The following is a 20,112-nucleotide window of genomic DNA, read 5'->3' as shown; positions in this document are numbered from 1 at the left end:
CTTTATTTAAGTGACGTGTGTCACAGATGTGACCTAGTAAAGTGTAACTGAACATTAGTAACATTATTTAACACTCTCATGCTGTTCTTTGAAGTTAGCATCAGCTAAAGTAATATACTAGCAAAAAACTATTTCCAGGCTCAACTTCCATCATACAGATGATGCTCGTGGCAAAAGAGTAACGTTCAGAAGCCTTTTCATTACGAAATCTGTTTCTGTTCATGAGGAAATCATATTCAAACTGATTAAATAGACATTTTTCAGTAGTTAGCTGCTATGTGCCCGTCTCAGTGTGAAGTGAACTGGAGTCTGTCTGTACTGGATCTGGATTCATCGTCGTCCCTCCAACAGTGACAGAGCGATCCGGCTCACCAATCGGTGATAACGACCTACTGAGCCTGCTAGCAGGTGGAGGAGGGCCAATCTGAGCCACAGTTATGGGGCTGATAACTGCTAATAACGGCCACTGATGGACTGATAACATGAAGATTAAATATCAGCTCCCTCCAAAATAAGAGCCTTTTTGAAAAACTCAGACTGAGGTCTTATTTTGAAAGCCAGAGTTTGTTGAAGCTGTTTCCTGGAGCAGGACCCTGAACAAGTAGAAAAAGCAGATTTGAAAACACTTCATGTCATCTGTGCTCATTAAACTGACATCATGCAGTTCATCTTATCACCAGCAGAGGGCCACAAATCACCATCAATGAAGAGTTCAAGGAGATGTTAGTGTTTCTGTGATTGGATCAGTTTTTAAAAGCAGCTGTTTTTATAGAATGACAGAAACATGAGAGATGCTGAATGTCTTTAATATTTGATACACTGAGTACTATTGGATGTCCACTTATTCAGCCATGATGGAAACATCCCATTAAGAAAGAGAAATCAAACATTTGGATTCATTTTAATGAGCTCATACTTGTTGAAAATGCAGAGGAGCTGGTTGTGAACTGAGCTTCAGAGAAACACAACATACTGAGATTCACTGTGAAGCTTTGAGTGGAAAAAGACAGAAAAACAACATGTGGATCCTGGAATAATGGGAGCTTCCATCTTTAAAGGACTGAAGAGGAAGAAGTTTACAAGGAATCATTAAGAACAGTTTTTTTTCTTCCATGCATTTATTGAGTTTTAAACTTTACACTGATACCACCATTAAACAAAACAAAACCAACATATCAAAGCAAAACAGACAAAACAAACAACCCAGCTCAAGAATACAAATAAATAAATAGAAAATCCAGACACTTTGATTATGAGATACAATTGAAATACATATATGTAAAATAGCAGTGACATGCTTGTATTATACCAGGGCCCGAGAGAAAATAGCAGAACTATCCAAACTGGCATAAGCCATAAATGGGTCCCATATTTTATGAAACTTTTTGTCCCTACTATGTAACTTGTATGTTAGGAAATCTAGTGATACATATTCCACTACCGTCCGGTGCCATTGAGTCTTAGATGGGGCTGTGTCTGTGATCCAGTTCAAAAGGACACATTTCCTTGCACAGAACCTTAACAGTGCGTAGAGCTGCTTTCCAAACTTCCCCCTGATTTTGTTGTTTGCCACTCCAAGTAGTATGCACAATGGATTGCATTCAGTGTCAGTGTTGAAGATTTTATCCAGTTCACACTTTACGACAAATTGTTGTAAAATTGTTGTATTTTCCGGCAGGTCCGTAGACAGTGTGTGAGGTTTACCACCTCTATTTTACATTTAGGGCACAGTGGAGAAAGGTCTGAATTGTATTTATGGTGTTGAGAAGGTGATATGTGAGCTCTGTGTAGAATTTTAATTTGGATTGCCTTTACTTTTTTACAGGTGCTCACAAATTTAGCAATTTCCCAGACTTCGTCCCATACCTCGTCACTAATCTCTATATGTAATTCCTTTTCCCAAGTCCTCTTCAAATAAGTTGTGTTCGTGACCCAAATTCTGTTAACAGGCCATAGCAAATTTATATAGAAGTTCTAAGATTTGGCTGAAATATCTACTTTTCACAGTTAGAGATGGTTTGATTATTAAGTATTGTTGTAGCCCTTTGGATATGGTCCCTCACCTGCAAATATCTAAAGAAGTTGCGCCTATGAATGTTGTATTTATCGGTTAGCTGGTCAAAGGACATAAGGTTAGACCCGTCCATTAAGTCAGAAAAGGTAGAAATACCATTTACAGCCCAGTTCTGAAAGCTGGGGTCCGTGGTCCCAGGCAAAAAGAGAGGATAATCGGATAAGGGAGTGAAATAGATGTTAAGTGAGACCTTTCTTCTAGTTTTTGAACCATTCGCCAAGCTCTAACAGTACATAATGTGAGTGGGTTGCTACAGAACATCCTTAAGATCTTAAGTTTTTCCACAAAAAACAAACTTTTCAAAGGGAAGCTGGACATGGAGCTCTCAATATCCAACCAGACAGGAGCAGGCTGTTGTATCCTATCGGCAGCTATACGCCTATGGGTGCTTAGCTGATACTTCCTTATATCTGGGAAATCAAGGCCCCCCTTTGAGGATGGAAGACAACGTGGATATAGTAAAGCGCTATACAAATACAGGCATTTTACCATTTTAACACGAGGTTTCCTCCCTGCCCAAACAAAGGAGCTGAACCAGCCATTTAGAGTTTGGATAGTTTTGTGTGGGAAGAGGGTCGGGGGTTCTGGTCTGACGTTCTGGTCTTCAGACAACTTGGGAAGGTTAAGAGAGGCGAAAAATACATCCAATATGTCTGCTGCATTTGTCTGAATTCGCGATTTATAAAGGTCTTCATAGAAATTTCTAAATATATCATTAATACTGGTGTTGTCAAAAAACTGTTTCCCATTTACATCTTTAATTGAAGTGATGTTCTGAGAGTCTGATTTCTTGTTAGTCAGGTATGCTAAGTATTTCCCAGGTTTGTCAACATGTTCATATAGCCTTGGCCTCCCAAATCTAATTTTAGTCTCTGCATCTTTTGTCAGTAGACAGTCAAATGTCGAACGTAGAGCATACATTTCTTTGAGTTTACCCTTAGAAGGAGATTATCTTAAAAAACCTACTGTGTGTTTTAGCTTAGATTCCAAAACCTGCCTCTGCTCTGCTTGTTTACGCTTGTCTACGCCAGAGTAACGACAGGTTATCAATGGAGGGTGTATTAATTAACAAAAATTGTCCGAGTTCATCTTTGAGGTAACCTGTGAATCCAATTTAGAGCAGTTTAAAACATCAACTGATTGAATCCATGAATCTAAAAATATGTTTGTGAGTGAAAGAGACAGACATGTATAGACTGAACTATCTGTTCAACAGTCAGAGTGTTTCTCTAACAGGAGACACTCTTTACACTCAACTCAGCACAGGGACACTGAGGAACCAGGAAATAAGGAATAAAACCTAAACCCAGGATAAAGAGTTTGAGTGAATGTGGTGTTGAAGGTGTGGAGGTGGATCAGAGTGTCAGAGGAGACTCTGTAGAAGGACAGAGTGCCAGCAGGACAGTCCACATACACTGCTGCTCTGTTAGAGACGGAGGAGGAGGAGGAGGAGGAGGTGGATGTGGATTTGCAATTGTGCCAGACACACCGAGGACCATCTTCAGAGCACCACAGACTCCAGGACTGACTATTCTCTCCAAACACACAGTCATTACTGTTTCCTTTCCTTCTGATTCTTCTGTAACTCACTGATATATAAACGTTTCCTCTCCACTCGACCTCCCAGTAACAGCGACCAGTCAGACCATCTCTACACAGCAGCTCTTCATGGACATCAAATCTGTCTGGATGATCAGGATATGACTGAACCTCCTCCACATGTGTCACCTTCCTGTTGTTGTCAGACAGTTGGAGCTTTGTGTTCACTGTGTTTGTGTCGATTGTGAGTTGACAGGAATCTGATGGAGAGAACAAACACAATCCAGCTGCAGTTATTGATCCATCATCTGTTCATTGATTGACACTTTGATGATGACTCCTGACATGATGAAGATGGTTGAATGTGTGCTGCTTTGTTTTCATGAATCCCATTAAAAACACACTTACACTTCCTCAGACCTGGTCTCAACCATCGGACTCCAGCAGGCTCCACCCTGAAAGGAGGAGGGGTCAGAGCAGTCAGCATGCACACATGGACATTACATGGCTCTCATACACACACTGTTACACACTGATAAAGGAACAGTCCAACATTTTCACAAATATACTTCAATCCATACGTGGATCAAACTGCTGATGATTTGGACTGATCCTAGATCAGTACATCACTGTATTGAATGAAATATGACTGATTCAAACTGTGACCTTCATTATCTTTTTTTACTCTTCTGTTTAGCTGGAAAGAACACCTCCCTGCCTTTGCTGCCAGCTGTTTTTCTCCTCTTGGTGTCAGTGTGGTTACTGTACATGGCCTCTGACCTCTGAGTGAGTGTGTTTTAATGCTTTCATGTGTTTTAATGCCACCTGAAACCTGTTCATGTTCTGATTTAACAGCAGATTTCTCCACATGGAAACAGAGAACTTTCTGCCTCTGTCACACAATCAGTTTGTATTTGTTTTTGAATATTTCATGTAGAAACTATTAAGGGACCAGTGTATTTCCTTAGCAAACACTCTGATTCACATGTTAGTATGACTCTCTCGTACTCACTCAGTTTCTCTCAACCTTCGTCTTCCTGGGGCTGATGTGACGTGATGCTTAGGATTACCATAATGAGTCTACTGAAAAGTGCAGCTACGCTGCTTTCAGGAACCATTTGAATATTAGAGATTGCACAAACCATTGAAGAGTTACAGTAGTTTTAAGAACCGTTGGAAAAACCTGCAATGGGTTCGGAGATAAATTAACAGGGAGCCAATGAAGGGAAGCCAAAACAGGAGAAATTGGAATTTGGAATTTCCGAGAAATTGGAATTTCCGAGTTTCACCTGAACGCAGCACCCTTGTTTCGATGGTCCTGGGTGTTCTCAAACGCCTCTCTGGGTGTTTTCTTCCTGCTCAAAGTTTGTCTTTGCTGAACTTCGTGGAGTGGAGCTTGTTGTTGGTGTGTGTGAAGAAACTGTAAGTTTGCTTTGTTTCCTCCTTTAACAGTTTGTCTTTAGGAACTTTACAGTTTGTTCAGCTCATGTTTGATTTCTTCACACAACAAACTGTGTGTTTTTATGTCTGGTCTCTCCATTAAAGTCAGTGTGTAATGTTTTCCTGGCTAACATCAGCTGTGTGCAGCTTAGTTCCACCACAAATCTGCCGCTCCATAGTTCACGGTAACGATTTATGCAGCAGTGTTTGTCAGAAATGAAGGAGAAAATTTAGTTTGTTTGTTTGTTTGTTTTTTTTATGAGATTTTTTAATTTGTTTAATATCTGAGGCTGAGTCACGGGACTGTAAAAACAGGATTGTTGGGTTTGATTTCAATACCCAACATTAATTTTAAGTGTTGGGTCTGCGCTTCCACAGGCCCTGCTGGTTTAGAGATTTATTCCCGTTAACGAAGCAAGACGAACAGCTCAACCGGTTTTTCACATGCTAGCATGGGAAGGATCTCAGAGCAGCCCTTCTGCCCTCGGTCTCAGACCACTTTGAAGAACCACCTTCCCCTGCAGCCTTTTATTCTGTTACACACAGTTTACAAAGACACCCATTGTAAAACCCTCCTATAGTGTCAGGCACTAGGTGTGTGTGTGTGTGTGTGTGTGTGTGTGTGTGTGTGTGTGTGTATGCATGTGCGCATGTTTGAATGTGTGTTTGTGTTTGGGGGAGCGTTTGTGTGACTTCCTGCTTACCAAAAGGGTCATAAAGGCAGGTAGTTTACAAAACAAGAAAACAGAACCCTCACATAGGATGTCTTCCTACAATAAAACACTATTGGGCAATAGAAACAAAGGAAGGTCCTTGGTCATATAGGGCTTTGTAGTTGACGTCACACCGCAGTGCATTGTGGGATCGCGGCGCCATGTCAGAAGGCCACAAATCAAAACAAACACACTGTGTTGATAGCAGGACTGCCAGAACCACGCTTAAACCACGCTTATGAGTACGTTGACCATATGACCAAGATACAGCCAGAGGTTGCACATAACATTGACCTCTCCTCAGCACCTGGCCCAAAAATTGCTCTAAATGAACGATTCACGATTGATGCCAGCTGTGCGTTGCCATGTAAAATGAACATACTTTTCTTTTCTGTTTTATTGAAACCACTTTACAGAAAGTACAGGGTGGGCCATTTATATGGATACACCGTAATAACATGGGAATGGTTGGTGATATTAAAGTCCTGTTTGTGGCACATTAGTATATGTGAGGGGGGAAACTCCTCAAGATGGGTGGTGACCATGGTGGCCATTTAGAAGTCGGCCATCTTGGATACAACTTTTGTTTTTTCAATAGGAAGAGGGCCATGTGACACATCAAACTTATTGGTAATGTCACAAGAAAAACAATGGTGTGCTTGGTTTCAACTTCAAGGATGGAGGGTCCAAATCAAAGAGCAACATGTCCTGGAGGTCGACATCACAAGTGTCCATAAACCAACAGTATAGGAGGTCGACCCAGAGGTCGATGGCACCAGAGTCAGCAGCAGTGACTGTAAAGCGGGCGTGGGTGACGACCCTCGGGTGGCTTGGTTGGCGGCCGGCGACTTTGAAGCGGGTGTGTATGAGTGCCCTCAGGTGGCCTTGTTGAAGCTGGGCGCAAGATGTGGACGTGCAGGCCTTGCAGGATGTGGAGAATGTGGAAAGGCGAAACCAGGTGAGGCGCCGACCTCTGGCTGAGACGTGGCAGGACCCGATGCCTTTATTGAGGCCATCACCGGTTGAACGAGTGGCAGCTGCAGGTGGTGGAGCTGATGGCAGAGTGGCAGGCGTAGATGACTGGAGCAACTCTTCTGGCCCTCCAGTGGGACCAGATGTAGGACCAGCAGGTGTGGAGACCTCTGGCAGGGACGTAGCAGCTGCAGGCGGTTGACCCAGTAACTGCGTGGCTGCTGCAGGTGACAGCATGGCATCCGCACGAGGTTGAACCGGTGGTGGAGCTGCAGGCAGCAGCGTGAAAGCCACAGGCGGTTGTGCAGTTGAGCCAACGGCAACGTGGCAGTAAGCTGAACAGGTTCTCCTGAGCCTCCAACTGACGTAATGGAGTGTTGGAAGGGTTCCCTTGACCCTCCAGCTGACAATGAAAACTGCTGGCTAGGTTCACCTGAAACTCCTGAACCCTCAGCTGGCACAGGAAGCTGCTACACAAACTTCCCAGCAACCCCAACGGTAATTGTCACAAGCTACTCGGGGGGTCTAGCACAAACTGGGTCCTTCGACTCAGCTTCTGGATCCAACCTGCCCCAGGTCTCAGCCCCACAGGGGCCTAGCTGAGCTTTACGGCAAACCTGTCCAGTGAAAACGGTCCCAAGGCACCCGGAAGTGGGTGCCAGGGGAGCTAGTTCATTCAATACAGTTTGATTTACATTTTCAGAGTCAGAAACAGTGTTATTCGTAGCTCTCTTAGCATGATTTGTAACAGTCTCCATGGTTCTTAACTGGGACCCAGACTGGCTCTCAGTCTCTGGCAGAGCTGATTCAGTTTCACAAAAACCAAAAAACCCATCTTTCACCTGATTGCTCATGAACACATTATCTAACAGTTCATTGTTTGGCTTTGAGTCCAGAAATGAATGATCTGTGGCAGATTTGGAAGGGTTAACTTTTGTCGATCTCACGTGCTGCACAATAATGTTTAATATTTAGTATTTACTGTCATATTCCATATATCATTGTGATCTTGTTTATTACTCTTTTTTCTTCTTGCTTTTCTTTTTCTTTCTCAACAGGTGATCCAGGTGATCGATATATGTATTTTTGTCTGCTTATTCTGTTGGTTTTGTTTTTGCCCTTTTCCCCGTCCCTCTTCTCAGGTTTTTTTTCTTTCCTCTTTCTTTCTCCACGTTCTCTCCTCCAGTCAAGTCTGTCCCGTATTCAGCAAGTGAAAATAAAATAAACAATAAAAAGTTGAATCAAATGGACCATTACGGCAAGGCTGGGATGGTCCATTTGGTAAAGTAAATCCGTTGGGCATCTTTCTTCGCCTTTAGACAATAATTCTGATGGCAAAAGAACCAAACGGGACAGGTTAAAAAAGAAAAAAAAAAAGAAAAAAAAAAAAAAAGGAAGGGTTAACTTTACAGTCAAGTAATGGCAGTGTATTCCTTCCAAAGTCAAAGTGCCCATGATCAGAAGTTATATTTACATCTTTAATACCAAACGTGAGTTTATGATTAATATTTTCAAAATTATTTACCAGAGGGACGGTGGGCGCAGCCTCATCGCTGGAACCCCTGGAAAACAGTCTTTAGCAATGTGAGGCACTGTCTAGCCATAGAATTGACAAAACACATGAAGAGTCTCTGTCTCTGAAATATTAATAGTTTCTTTACTCCTGAGCCCATGAACTGCTACCTCAGAGCTACACTCGCTCTCCTTTGTTTCAGGGAGGCTTTGAGGCGAAAAAACCCCAAAAACATTGGCTGATGAACAGTTCGACGGCCCCGCAGACGCCGCTTCATCTTGGAAGCTGTGGCGAGGGAAGCCGACGCCGGAGCTGAGGGTGACGCGGTGGTGGACTCCTCATTGTTTGCTCACATGCTTGTGTCATGGATGTTTTAAAAATAACCTGCAAACACCTCGTGAGCGTGATTTGAAGTGGTTTTAATAAAACACATTGCAATGTGGAGAGACGCTCTGGTCAAACACCCAAGCAGTCTGAAGATGAGCTACTGCCCTGAACTATTTTATACACACACAGAAACTCTCAAACAAAGAACATTACACAGCTCTTACATGCTGGCCCAATCTCACAGGGGGGCTATACCTTCAGCCCCATCCTAAAACCTTCCCCCTCACAGAGAGACTTATGACTGTTTTTCACTCAGCGTTATCGCCCTTGAGCAGGGCACCTGGACATCTTCAACTCTACAAAAGGCCCTCTGTGGAGGTGCAATAAAACATGAAGGCCCAGTTGTGATAACATTCATGCATACCACACTGTGAGAAAGTGATATTACTACTACTACTAAAGTGATATGGTTAAAATATGTGATTAATACATAGAATAAAGAAATCTTCCAGTACACTTGCCAAAAATGAAGCAGGTGACGAGAGGTCTGACTGTGATGGTGAGCAGAGATGGGCAGTAACACGTAATCTGACTACTTTTGTCAAGTAACGAGTAAAGTAGGGGATTACTATTGCAAAAACAGTAATTAGATTACCGTTACTTTCCCGTAGGAATGCTGTGTTACTGCGTTACTAAAACCGTGATTTTTTTGCGAGAATGTCTCATGACAGTGACGTAAGCGAGTGCGACATTCGTGACAACAGCTGTGTGCAGATCAACAGGGCTTTGGAGCGTGATGTCACGGGGTGGCGTGAACAGGATTTTGGCCTGATGCCCATTTCGGGGGTCAAAACAAAGCGCAAGTTTAAAAAGGAGTGAAGGCACACACAACAGCCATGGTTCGTATTTGCTGTGTGGTCGGCTGCAATGTTCGATCGCACGACCGGCAAGAGAATAAACTTGAAAAGGGTTTATGTTTTCATTCTTTCCTAACCTGGAAGCAACATGAGGCAGCTCGTGTATCGATGTTACCAAACGAAGGCGTCTAGCCTGGATAGCAGCTGTGAGACGAGCTGATATCCAGTTCTCTTCCATCTCCAAATATCTGTTGGTGCTCCAGACATTTTCATTCTGGTAAGTTCTAAATATGTTCACATCACTCTTTATAGCCTATTAGTTTTATTTTCGATGCACTCTGAGGTCATAGCAAATTAGAACAAATTGAGGGATTTTGCAGAACTACCTTCTATTTATAGAGTTGCTAATTATTTGGCATTATTGCAGGCAAACCAGCCTATGAAATGGATGAAACACATCGTGACTGGGTTCCAGCGCTACACAAGGGACCTGCTTCAAACATACCACCATGCCAATCAGATTACTTCTTCCATGTGAGGGTGAAGAGGTGACCCTTCTGGATAAGATGGTGAAGGTTTGCTGCGTTCGGTGAACAGTGTGGTAGTAAAACCAGGGAAAAATGAAACTTGCTCCTGTTAAATATTCTTAAGTCTTTTGCTGTATAAATAGTGGTATTTTTTTTTTCAAAAGATACAGTAAATAAAATAATGTTAGTAGTGGGTGATATCATGTAAACACTGTCATGATTTTATGTAAACATTTTGTCTTTTATAAATTATAAATGACATGGATTCTACATTGTAACTGATGTGATGTTCTATAAAGTGGTTTTAATAAAAAAAAAAAAGAGGCAAAAACTTTGTTTCTTTATTCAACTTTTGAACAGTGGTACTCAGTCAATACATATTCAGTAAATGCAAATTATTATAATCAGTAACTAGTTACTGATTACTTTTTTCAAGTAACTTGACCAACACTGAAGGTGAGGGAGAGCGGCTTGTCCGTGGCAACTGAGATGGTGAGGGAGAGCGTCTTATCTGTGGTGGAGACATGTTTATCCCTAGCAGCTGGTAAAATGCTTGAGTGGCTATGAGGTCCTGGTGGTCCGGTTCAATGAATTCCTCGTAATGGTGACGTCTCCTCCTCCTTGAGCGAACCGCTGATGGCAGTGGTGACAAAGCGCAGGGATGCAAGAAGGCTGAGGTAAGTCGCAGTGTGGCGACTCCAATCGCCCCAGGGCAGCGAGGCTGTGGAGGTGGCGCCGGCTTGCAGGGTGGCTGCTGTGGAGGTGAATCCAAGCCTGAGGAGACTGTGGCCAGGAGAAAATTTTTTGACTCTTTAGTCTATAAACCCTGGGTTGTCCGTGGCTATCTGAGCCAGCTGAGCCCAAACGGACTCCTTGTCTTTTTCTCTTGGGAGAAGGTCCATAGGCTACGGGGTTGAGTAACCCAGATACTAAACTCAAAAAGTCTGTGAAATAAACGCCCGCTGTGTCCAACATGCTTGGGTCGTACTGTTACGGTGGGACACGCCAGTGTGTTTATGAAGCGGACCCAATACGCAGACACAGGAGAAAAACAAAGTATAACAAAAAGTGAGCCTTTATTGCAGCTGATAACAAAACAGAAAACAAGCCAACGTGACGGAAAAACAAAACTAAGCCTACACTGGGAGCAGCTAAACAACTAAGACAATTAGAACATGAAATTGAAAAGGAACAAATGAAACATGAACGTGAAGAAAACTAAACCTGACATGAACATGAACCTGAACGGTAGAAAACAAGACTCTGTGACTTGACATGACATAAACAGACAACCCAACAAAGAACAGAAGGAGACAGAGGACTTAAATACACAGGATGGTAATGAGGAAAGTGGAAAGACGTGGGGAGACACAAATGAACATGACGACACAGGGGAGCTAGTTCACAAAACACAATGTACATGGAAACATTAGACTCTTCAAAAGAAAACAGGAAACATGGAGAGACATAGACATGACACAACTTGACAACATGGACCCAAGGAGACCTAGATGAAACCAAAAATAGATTAAAACTCAACTAAATCCTAACTAATAATAACACAAGAACTTATTATCCCAAACTTAACATAAGAAACTCAAAAATACAAAATAAACTCAAAACGCTGGTCACAGACTCAGCCCCTGACAGCTTTAAAATCAAATACAACCTGGACGCGTTAAGTAGTAACATCACTAGTGACATAAAACTCAATGCTTACTTTTAAAAGTTTAATCTTCGGCCGCCCCGTTTGAGCCGTCTGCCATTTTTTCAAAAAAATTATTCAACGCCACCACCGCACTAAGAATGAGGATTCATAGAGTGAGTGGGCCACGAAGAATATACCCGATCCATCCTTCAAGTCTGGGGAAAAGGAGGACGCATTTGTGGGCCGCATTTGGAGCAGCCTTCGAATTGGGCCTACAAATGCAGCCTCCAAAGGATGCGGCCTATGAATTGGGACACAGCTATAGTTTGTACTTTGTGAGTTCACTCCGAGTCCACAGAATCCAAGGACGCACCGTACGTGAAGACGTCACAGCTCAGCTGCAGTGTTTATATTGCCTTTACCTGCTTTATTGTCACTGTGATTAATATTTACACACGAGACACCTGCCAGAACTCTAACTCTAAGCTAGCCAGACAGCATGCTAACACTAAGCTAATGCTAAGAGCTCTTAAAAACACAAGTAAAATATATATTTCTGCACTTTGGGAATGCGAGCAGCTTCAGCAGAGTTAGTTGACGGTCAGATGGTTAAAGAGAGAGCAGCAGACTTTGTAAATGATTATTTATTATAGCTGTAACTTCGCATACAGGAAGTGATGCCTTCACTTTCAGCCATCTGTGTATTTTCTTAAGGAAATTTAGTTGCAGCTGGGCAATCAGGCCAACTATGAGGAGAAAGTGTAATATTAAACAGGAAGCCTGTAAAAGCTGAAGTCACACTGTCAACATGTCAGCACACAAGCTCACACATGACTGCTTGATCAACATGGAGCTCTGAGTGTTTATTAAAGGATCATTGTGTGAAAGACCCTCTAACACAGCTGACTGCAGCCTTTAGCTGTCAGCACACAGTGTCTCACATTTACATTCACTTTACTGTCAAACACACTCAATAACTTTAAACAGCTGCTGTGGTCAAGTGAAAATAGCAAATATTTCAGGGCTGAGCCCGAGTGTTTCTACATCCTAGTAACACCTCAGACAGTCACAACTCATCAAAGCTTCTCATTATCATTAGGACAGATTTAGGTCAATATCATTTCACATGTTGACACATAGTGGGTTTGTCATTCTCTCAGCTGACACTGAGATGAAGCAGGAAAGAAGCAGCTGATATTTGGACAGCACACATGATGGAAAGGAGGATTTCAGTTGATGTGCACATGAATGATTTGTGTTTCCTCTGCAGGTGAAGGTAGAAAGTGTGTGTGAGCTGAATTGAGCAGCATGGATCAGTGTGAGGACAGAGAGGAGGAGTCCCTCCTCTAAAAGCACTCTGTGTGGGGAACATGAGAGCCAGACCAAAGCTCAGAGGTGAGATGACCATCTCTAACTGTCCATGACTCTTCTCCATGTCACAGCTCAGCACTCACATCACTGCTCCATCATTATTCACAGGAAGAAACGAGGAACTAAACGTAAACATGAACCTGAACCCAGCTGTGTGTCCTTAAAGAGTGGCCGGTCCAAACATCCCCCCATTAGTTTTAAAGCCCACCAGGCGTCTGCTGCAGAGAGGTGAGTTGTTAGTAACATGAACTCTTTGATTTAACAGCTTGATACTGTTGGATAGAAACTGCAGTGCAAACACGTCATTCACTCAATCCCATTTAAACTGTCTCTCAAAAACAAGCCTTTGGTTTCTAAACAACTGAAAATCCACTTCAACAAACAGGAAGTGATACTCGTGCTCATGTTTTCATCAGTCGTGTTGTGCTGTATGTTGGAGGAAGTTAGAGGAGGTAACACTAACTTTGCTGCACAGATTTCAACTTTACTCATAAAACTCAGAGCATCAAAAATGACTCAAACACTGGTTATTATTTTAACTTCTAAAACTAAAGTCACTCTCCTCTTTTCTATAACTCAAACTGTAATCTGCTAAAATGTAGAAAAGAAAATTTCCTCTCTGACTTTGAGCCTTTTGGAGATCAGTTCATCTTCTGCTCACTGAACTGTTGACAGAAAGAGAAATTTGAAGCTTTTCCATGTAAATGTTTGAAGGCTTTCAGCATCCATCTGTCCACACAGGCTGTGCTGTTTGACTTGCTGAGTTGAGTCAGCTGTTGTCTGCTGCAGAGACCATGCAGAGAGCATCATTCTGTTATTTTGTGTGCTGATCCTGATTTGGCCCTTTATGTGATGATGAAGTCCATTCCAGATAAACAAAGTTAGCCAAACTATTAAGGTGGCAGGAAACTGAGAAAGTCCTGGAGTAAGATGGCCGACGTGTCAAACAGCTGTCAAAGGCAGCATGTAGTAGTCACGACTACCTAAAAAACAGAAACAATAAGCTGCAATCATTGATTAGAGGGAGGCTCTTATTTCACATCAGATCAGAGGTGACATAATTTTTACTGTGATACATATGATGTGCGACAGCTGAACAACGAGCAGTAAAATGAGAAAAGCAAAACTTTCATTTTTAATTTTTCTGAACTGCAGGGCAACATCAAGAATGAGAGTTTTTGCTTTTCTAGTTTTACTGCTTGTTGTTCACTTGTCGCACATCATTTGTATCACAGTACTAAAGGACTATAGAGAAATGATTAGTCTGTGGTAGTGGTAAGTGGTAGTGGTAAGACTGCACACCTTTGGACTGCACACCTTTTGGAGCTTGAGTCGCAAGTTCGATTCCCACCCAGTATCCAGTAAGGGTCCTGGCTAGACCCCCCTATGCTAAAAAAAGAAAAGAAAAAAAAAAGCCCTGGAATGGTGCGACTATGTCTGCAGCCTGTCCGCAGTTCAGACACAAAACCCCAGACACAAAACCTTTCACTACATGTGGTACTCTGTATGATTGTGTATGTGACGAATAAAGCTTGTTTGTTGTTTTGTTGTAAAATCCTCCTTCTGTGGGGGCTGGCAGAGCTGTTTGAATGGTCGCCTGTTAAGGAACACAAAAGGATCAGTTATTACTGAGGTTTGCAGAGAAATTTACTGCATCAGATAACCTAAAAAAAAGCAAGGCTGTGACCATTGTTGCTATGAGTGATTGTTTATTTGCAAAGTCAGTAAATATTGTGTAATTTGCATTGGTGAAGTTTTCAGAGCTGTGATAGGTTTAGCTCCATCCTTCAGCTGTCACTGATGCTTTACCCCAGATGTTAACAACAGAGCCCCATATTTGTGGTTGTTTCTGCATATTACTGCAGCTTATCCCAGCAGCCATAGTCTGTTGTAATTAACCAAACCTCATCCAAACTCCACACAGAAAAGCCCTGGCCCTGGCCAAACGGTGGACTCGAATCCTCGATGTTCTCACTTTGAGGTGATGGTGCTAAACGCTGCACCCATTCAGTCAAAATAAAAGTCAAAATAAAACAGGAAGTACATGACAGACAGAGACCCAGACCAGACACCGAACGGAGGGAATACTGAGTACAGGGACAGGAGCGACATGACTGACTGGGGAACAAGACAAACACAAGGACAGAACTAAACCTACACTAAACATGGGGGCACCAGAACAAAACCTAAGAACTAGAAATCCCAGAACAAAGAGCTAGAGAGCTAGAAATACAAAAGAGAAACCAAAGTATTAGCAGTCATAAGCTATGATGAAATGAAAAAATAAATGTACAAAACTCAAAACACTGGGTCACCGACCTAGGATCGTGATAGAAGGCCTGTGGTACATAGCTGATTATTAGAGATAGGGTGATCATATTTAAGATTGAAGGATTAATTAATGGCAGGACTTCTTTGAGCAGTTTTGTAGGAATGGGGTCTAAAAGACACGTTGATGGTTTGGAGGAAGTAATTATTGAAGTTAACTCAAAAAGATCAATAGAGAAAAAGACTACATAAATATCAATACTTTTTGAAGTCATTACCAGTTACAGTTAAAGGAATCCTTGGTTCTGACTCTTTGTCAGCCAGGCTAAAGCTCTTTTTCCAGGTAAAATAATAATCTTTTAAATTGGTGTGATGCCGCTTATCTGCTTTGAGGAGCGTGTTTGAGAGTTCTACAAGGGAGTTAAGTACTTTTGATTTGAGGCTTTATTTTTCAGAGGAGCCACAGTATTCAGAGTTGTATACAGTGAGGATGTAACACTACTAACAAAATAATAGACCCCTGTGGGAGAAGAGTTCAGGTAGCTCTTCTGCAATCTGTTGATGCAATGCATTGAGGAAGATAACAGTGGAGGAATTATATCCTTAACTTAGATACAGCATTTTCAGAAAGACAGCTATTGCAATGAAATGTACTCCCCACTGTTGTGCAATCCATTATTGTAAATTTAAACGTTATTAGGAAATGATCAGACAAGAGAGGGTTTTCAGGAAATACTGTTAATAATCTCTTTCTATGCCATATGTCAGATAAAAGATCTACAGTTTGATTAAAGTGGTGGGTGGCTTTTACAGTTTCAGAGAACCCACCCATCCATCCATCCATCCATGTTCTTCTGCTTATCTGAGGCTGGGTCATGGGGCAGCAGCCTAAGCAGAGAAGCCCATACCTCCCTCTCCCAGCCACCTCCTCCAGTTTGTCCGGTGGAACACCAAAGGCGTTCCCAGGCCAGCTGAGTGATGTAATCCTCCAGCATGCCCTGGGTCTGCCCTGGGCCTCTTCCTGGTGGGACATGCCCAGAACACCTCAGCCAGGAGGCGCCCAGGAGGCATCCTTGTCAGATGTCCAAACCACCTCAACTGGCTCCTTTCAATGTGGAGGAGCAGCGACTCTACTCTGAGCCCCTCCCGGATGGCCGAACCTCTCACCCTATCTCTAAGGGAGAGGACAGCCACCCTTCAGAGGAAGCTCATTTCCGCCACTTGTATCTGTGATCTTTTTTTGGTCACTACCCACAGCTCATGACCATTGGTGAGGGTAAGGATGTAGCTCGACCGATAAATTGAGAGCTTTGCTTTTACACTCTGCTCTCTCTTCACGATGACGGACCGGTACAGTGTCCGCATCACTGCCGCCACAGCAGCAATCCATCTGTCAATCTCCCACTCCCTTCTACCATCACTCGTGAACAAGACCCCGAGATACTTAAACTCCTCCACTTGGAGCAGGAACTCGTCCCTGACCCGGAGTGGGCACTCCACCCTTTTCTGGCTGAGGACCATGGCCTCGGATTTGGAGGTGCTGATTCTCATTCCCACCACTTCATACTTGGCTGCGAACCATTCCAGTGCGACCTGGAGGTCATCACCCGATGAAGCCAACAGAACCACATCATCTGCGAAAAGCAGAGAAGAGATTCTGAGACCACCAAAATGAAAACCTTGGAAGATTGCTGCCACTCCTCCTCTCTGTGATTCGAGTATTCTCACAGTTGGTGTAACTCAATAGCCTTGATCAATTTAAACTAATATAATTATCCTGTTGTAGTCAAATGTATGATTGACTATTGGGAAGCAGCTGAGTTAGATCTAATTAGCAGCTCTGCAGTTGAGTTTGAAATGAAATGAAATGAAATTTGGAAGCCGGAATAATCTATTTTATCCAAAGTTATTGAGCTGAGAAAGGACTAACAACATCTCGGAGGGCTGATGTTGGTATTTTGTTGGAAGACATTGTCATGTGTAACTGGGTTACTCCTCCCAGTGATCTTAATTGGACCTCAAGTGCTTGAGGTAAGTCCTGAGGTTGAGGTCTTTAAAGCATGTATCTGAGATGCAATTTAAGGATTTTAAAACTTTTGACTTCAAACCTCTCTGATGATTGATGCTCAGCAGAGCAAATAAAACGCAAAACAAAAAAACTGAACAGTTGATTCTCTGTGGGATTAGTTGAACTATTAGTAGTCACCTAAATCACTGTCTTTGCTGAAATATAATTGACTGGATCTTTATCCTGTGCTTGATCTAAATCTCCATGGTTCCTCCACAGAGTGGACCAGGAGAGCTCAGAGGTTCCCAGTGGTCAGTCTGCCCAGCAGCATCAAACACAGCTGGACTCCATATTTATGGTCTGTACATGTACAACAACTACTTTTACATCTATTCTGTTCACAGTCATCTCCATGCTGCTCTTTGTAGACCAGTGGATTGTCAGTGTGTCCAACATGATCTGATGTTTGGATCCATGATTTCACTCTGATTAGCTCATTTATAAAGTATTCTGTTCCAGCTGCTGGAGGACAACATCATCACTTTTGTGAAGAACGAGCTGAAGAATATCCAGAAGATTCTGAGTCCAGATTACCCAGAATGCTTAGAGAGTCAGAGGGAGGATGATGAACAGAGGAGGAGGAGCAGAGAGGCATTTGTGAAGGTCACAGTGGACTTCCTGAGGAGAATGAAGCAGGAGGAGCTGGCTGACCGTCTGCAAAGCAGTAAGAGTATTTCTCTGAAAATTTAAGCTGCTTGATGACTGGAACATCTATCCAAATACTTATTTTGTGGGGGTAGAAATTTGCATGTGTATTTCAGGGCTCGCAAAATCGCTAGTCCGACGTCCTGGGGCTAGCGATTTTTCCAGTCGGGCTACCAAAATCTATCTCAGCCCTGCCCGTCGGGCTATCATAGGAAGGAAAAATATATGTCAATGCTTTTGCATTCTTTCGGAAATGTAGCTGGGTAATTATGTCATTGGCATCGATGAGCCACTGTCAATATGTGACACATTGAAATCGCGTTTGAATTTGCGCTTGTTTTTTGCTTTCACTTTGCAATCGCGTGAACTGTGTATAGAGAGCGGCAGCACTGATTGGAGAGTGACGATAATTTGCACACCAATTCCTCTGACATCGTCTTATCAATCGTTAGCTTACTATGCAAACATGACAAGTGAACTCTCCCGCAGCAAGCTTAAACGTGTGAGAGGTTGATCGCGCAGAGAATCGCTGAGCGTTATGTGAGTGCGTGTGTAAAAGCAGCAGGATATATATTTTAGTTCTGCTGAGCCAAACAAGACAGGTCAGGGTGAAGAAGTGACAGCCAAAGAAAAGCCAACCACAAAACGGAAAAGTTATGACAAATCAGACTATGAGGAGAAAAGAAAGTGCAGCTTTATGGTTTCATGGACAAAAGAATTTCTGTGGCTGCAATATGACGAGCTAAATAACCAGGGGTGCACATAAGTGGTCCACAGGTGCGCATTCGCTGTCAAAATAAAAAACGCGCACAAGATAAGAAGTTGCAACGTGTGTTTGCCTACATAAGATTTTCTGGAGGAGGACAGACATTTGTTTAGAACTCTTAAAGATGTCGAAGAAGCTCCTTTAAGCAATTACTTTGGTGTTCCTCCACCTCCAAAGAAATGTCAGAAGGAGTCCGAACCACAAAAGAAGCGCGTATTCTCGGAAAAGTGGTTGCAGGAGGTGAGCTGACTTCAAACAAATAATGAATGCACAGAGATGTGGTGCAGAATGTGCCGTGAAAATCCCACTCTAGCGGACAAAAACAGTGCCTTTTATATGGATGCAAACGCGCGTTTCATCTTCTTATCTGGTGCACGTCTTTTATATTGACAGCGAATGTGCATATGCGGACCACTTATGTGCACTCCTGTAAATAACATAATGTTCTGCCGGGTGTGTTGTTGGTTTCTCTCGATTTCTGAGTCGACAAGTGCCTTTGTTACTGGGACCAGTAATTTTAAGAAAGGCCCCCATTAGAACACATGAAAAATGCAAGAAATGCATTATTGCTCAGTCTGCAAATAACATACTAAAAATCAACCTGAAAAATATGTTTAGAACAGCGTACTGTGTTGTAAAGAGTGAACTGCCACTGGCAAAATGTAGCAGTCTTTGCAAACTTCAAAAAGCAAATGTCCTAGATCTTGGTTCCACTTGCCTCTTACCCGTGACTTTAGTGGAAATTTCAAATTCAGGATCTGACACAGACTGATTCATGTTCTACATAGTTCTTACAAGTTCATAGAAATTTCTGTTCAATTAGAACCAAGTATTTGAGTTGATGATTGTAATTTTTATACAATGTTGTAATTTGTGTTTCAACCATTTTTTAATTAATGTCAGTTTTCGTTACAATATTATACTTTAATGTATAATATTGTAACGGAAACAAAACAGGAAACAAAACATAAAAAATTGCTCCCTTTTTTATTAGGGCTACTTAAATTTATTTTGGGCTACCAAAAACTAAAGAGTTCCTGCCCGAAGGGCTACAAGGGATTTTGAAATTTTGCGAGCCCTGTATTTGATAAATTGTTGTTGGAGATAATTACTCCATTGTTCCTTTAGGAACTCTCATTGGAGTTTGTCATCATAACCTTAAATCTGCACTGAAGAAGAAGTTCCAGTGTGTGTTTGAGGGGATCGCTAAAGCAGGAAGCCCAACCCTTCTGAATCAGATCTACACAGAGCTCTACATCACAGAGGGAGGGACTGCAGAGGTCAATGATGAACATGAGGTCAGACAGATTGAAACAGCATCCAGGAAACCAGACAGACCAGAAACAACAATCAGACAAGAAGACATCTTTAAAGCCTCACCTGG

The 20,112-nt window shown here is 42.4% G+C and overlaps 1 protein-coding gene and 2 long non-coding RNA genes across 3 annotated transcripts in view; all 3 read left to right on the top strand.

Moving 5' to 3' along the window:
- Positions 1 to 20,112, top strand: part of LOC116328214 (protein NLRC3-like) — a 187,977-nt gene that overhangs the window by 134,214 nt on the left and 33,651 nt on the right. The window lies entirely within an intron of this gene.
- LOC120437878 lies at positions 4,962 to 9,298 on the top strand. The gene is made up of 3 exons (XR_005611465.1): positions 4,962 to 5,035; positions 8,267 to 8,322; positions 8,454 to 9,298. It is a non-coding gene; the product is annotated as an uncharacterized LOC120437878 (long non-coding RNA).
- On the top strand, positions 12,959 to 17,598 carry LOC120437879. The gene is made up of 3 exons (XR_005611466.1): positions 12,959 to 13,005; positions 13,090 to 13,209; positions 17,537 to 17,598. It is a non-coding gene; the product is annotated as an uncharacterized LOC120437879 (long non-coding RNA).

Source organism: Oreochromis aureus, linkage group 3 (assembly GCF_013358895.1).
Source record: "Oreochromis aureus strain Israel breed Guangdong linkage group 3, ZZ_aureus, whole genome shotgun sequence".
Classification (NCBI taxonomy): Eukaryota; Metazoa; Chordata; class Actinopteri; order Cichliformes; family Cichlidae; genus Oreochromis; species Oreochromis aureus.
This window is presented reverse-complemented; position numbering and strand designations above follow the sequence as displayed.